Here is a 3,951-nt window from a genome sequence, read left to right on the forward strand (position 1 = left end):
TCTTGCTGGAGGACGGAGAGTATTAACAACAAAAAGTGGTGGGGAGGGGGAAAGAAAAGACAAGAACGTTAACATCTTTGTCTTCCTTGGTCACTTTATTTTTAAAATTCTTGCTTGATAAATATTGTTCTAGAAATGCTTCTTGCCAGCCACCATAGTACAGGCCAGGGTTCAAAACATCTGGAGAGCCTGGATACAGGCAAAGGTCTCCCTTGGAGCCTGCAGGAACACGTGCTCGGGAAAAGCTTGCAGTTCATACCCTGGACCTGTCAGCTCTGGTTTTTAGCACCACATCCCCTGAAGAAAGATGCACACAGGTCTCTCTTCACTGCTTTAATCTCATTGGATTAATGGACTCAAGTGAGGTAGGTGGAACTCATGGTTAAGGAAGTGGCCTGGTTTTGATGTCCTTTGTGTTATTTTCGCCTGAAAATCCACATTTCTTTTAGATCGGATGAAATAGAGCAAGGATGTTGTGCATGGCCGTATTTTCCATTCCAAATTAAACAGTCAGAAGGTTGCTGGCAGTTCAGGGAGCTGGAAAATACTGCTCATAAACCTCTCTCCATGGCCAGAACTCCTGCTGACGTCAGTGGGATTCAGACCATGGTTTTCACCACCTCTAAAAGACTCTGTAGCTCCCAGTAGAGCTCCCAATAGCTCCATCAGCCTGATGGCATGTCATGCACTTTTTCTAACTGTTTTTTATAATGGTGTAATGCAACCAAGGATTTTTTGCACAAACAAATCTTTTTTTTTTCCTGTCGTTGTACTGAGGAGGAAATATTATAAGACACCTGTCAGTTAATATAAACATTTCCTTTAGCTGAAGAAACCTGGTCTGAAGGAGCCTCTGGAAATGAGGCAGCAGCCTGTGAGCTGGGGAGCTCTTCAGACAGCTTGAAGGCTGGTCACCTCTGACAAAATGACCTTTGAAATTATGATTCATGACCAGGCAAATAGGACAGTGCCTGCCCTCACCTTTCCTGCCTTGCGCTCCAGACTGACCTGGGCACAAGCCCATCCTGACCTGAAAACTCGGCAGTCCCGGGGGTGCAGCAGTGCACCCAGGCTCATCCACCTTGCTGAAGGGCTCGGCTTCTTTTCTCAAGCAATCTCTCACATGAATTGAGCTGTGAGGCTCCTTAGGAGTGACCTTACATCTCAGTAGCTCTGAAGTCAGGCAGAGGTTAAGGTCCATTTCTGTCGGTGTAGTTAGGTCTGTAATTTAATCGAAGTAGAAATTATTAAGTAATTGTTTTGTCCTGGTAGGTGTGTTCTGACACTTTGTCCCTATGTACTATCTGGTTGATACAGTTTTCATCAGTTTACATTTTACATCCTGTTTACATGTGTTTACATGTGTTAGTTTGCATAGATACACAGTTATTAGTTACAGAGCAGCCTGTTCTACATGGCTCAATATTCCCACACAAACTTCCTTTTCACCAGCACGTGGGAAGCCCAGAGGACAGCACCAACTATCATTTATGTTCCACATGTCCATGTATAATGGGAGGATATTGGAGTCTCACGGGAAGCTACATTACCACATTATTACAGAACAGTCCAGCATATGCACCAGTTTTGTTGCTTGCAACTTCAGATGGATGGATACGTGTATTTTTGAGTTCCATTTCATTTTCCTTTTCCAGTTTCATTTATGTGCCCTTGAAGCACCTGACCACTGCACTTTCCCAAGCAACTGGATACTGTTATCACAAGGGCACCTACCTGAAGATCTTACAAGTTGCTTACAAAAATCTTGACTGGATGCATTTACCATCAAATGCTTTGAAAGTGCATAACTTGGCTACTGTTGGTAAATTCCTTCTAAAATTGAATACTGAAATTCCAGCATGTCAACAGTTTCTGGCATCAAAGCAGGTCCCTTTTCTCACAGAAGACACAAGCAGTTCAGGGCTAAGTCCCCAGGTCAGGGGTCAGTGCTGGCCCTGGAAGCAGTCCTCCATTTCCTCAGGATCAGCTCTCTGATGTCCAGTAGCCAGGGGGCAAAGGTTCCACCTCATTTTTCCAAAGAGGATGAGAGAAAATGGATTTAGGATATAATAGTTAATGTAGGCCTCCTCAAAGAGTTCAAAGCCATTCAGCCCAAGAAGCACTACCTCAAACAATGACATATTTGAACCTCTGCCTGAAACCATTCTTGCAGTTCCTTCAAATGATATCATCAAATATCATGACTCATGCTGTCCTGCTAGCTAAAGCCTTGCAGCTTCTCCACAAACTAATGCTGCTTCCCCACAGTCCATCTGCCTCCTCTCATTTCCACTTCATATCTTTAGCAGTTCACTAAACTCAGTCCTCTAGTCGATCCTCATACATGGATCTGATCTATCTCCAGATAGACAGGCAGGACTTGATAGAAAAGCCTTTCATTCCTTCTTTAAAAGTTGTAACTTATTGGATTTTTGTCTCCTAGAATTGGTTGGCAATAGCTGAGGAGAAAGTCTAAAGGTGGCAGGAAGAAAAAGGTACCTGCGTTTCCAGATAATACTTAGATATCAACTAGAAAAGCTAACCTACTGCTGTTTAGAAGAGAATGTCAATGCAGAAAGCAGCAAAACATTTGAAGGTTTTTGTTTCCTTCTTTGCAGTACTTTTAACCTTACTGAAAGACAAGATTTTAAAGTTATATTTCATCATGCTGTAAACTGAGTTTTGCTGATAGAGAATACATACAGCTAACTATTAAATCTACAAATATTGTGCCCATAAAGGGAAACACCTGGTCTTTCAAGCAAAACATTACAATTGACTTCCAACAGATAAACCTCTCCTGCTTATATACTAATCAAGGTCACATGTACATGAAACACTCAAAGACAACAAAACCCCCCAAACCACCTTTTTAAACCAGGACACCTTTTGAGCGTACTTTCCTTTTATCACACAAGACACTAAGCCTTGAACTATGGCAAGGAATTCCCTCTACTTTGAATCTACATACATTCTGGATTTTAACAAATCTTAAGAAATTACTTTTTACTGCTACTATAAAAGCTCAACATTGGCAGAAGTTTTTCAAGCACACAAATGTATTGATGCCTCAGTTTACCTAAAAATAAATTCAACAGAACCCACGATCTAGGTTAAAGGAAGGTAAAGAAACCCCATCCTTGCCTCTACATATACATTTTCTGTTGGGGGGGTTTCTTTCTGAATAGCCTACTGTAAAGCAGAGGGGCAGTAGAATTTTACATTAAAATAGTTAGAGTTTATGCCTAACCTCTCCAAAGAAATCCAATTACTCTTAAAGAATCAATTGTAAAAGTCCAATGGTAGAGAGCCCACTTAAGAGCCACCAGTGCTAACAACTTACATATTATGCCAATGGATTAAATATTGCCACCGTTTAGACTCTGTGCAGGAGCAGGGAGGAGAACACTTCACAGTCAGGCAGCTGCTCCTCCTCTTCAGTAGATTCCTGGGCAAAATGTTGCTCATCATCATCAGCAGAGGATGGGGAATCACTGCTGTAGACTGCATGTTTCCATCTGCAAGCATTTCAAAGGCAATAACAAAAACAACATTAGGTCACACTAAGTCACATCAAAAATCAAGTGCAGTCTACCCCAGAAGGTACTGTGAGATCTGTGAAGTTTCCAGCCCATTATATGTATTCCTCCTGCATCTGATTTCTAACTGCATTACATGTTCTTCCTTGTGAGAGCAAAATTCCATCTTTGTTGGGAAGGTAAAATGTGTAACTAGTTCACAACCAAAATTCAGCTACAATTTGCTCATTTTCTCTGATCATTCTGACACACAAAGCATCCAGTTTCCCTGAGCATTACGTATCTACTCTTATCTACTTGTATTCGTATACGTATCTACTCATCGGTCTTCCAAAACTGATGCCCCCTCTTCTTTCCTGAACTGACTGCTCTAAAGATTGCCAAACAAAGTGTTTATATCAAGCAATAGACA

This window comes from Apteryx mantelli, chromosome 20 (assembly GCF_036417845.1).
Source record: "Apteryx mantelli isolate bAptMan1 chromosome 20, bAptMan1.hap1, whole genome shotgun sequence".
Taxonomy (NCBI): domain Eukaryota; kingdom Metazoa; phylum Chordata; class Aves; order Apterygiformes; family Apterygidae; genus Apteryx; species Apteryx mantelli.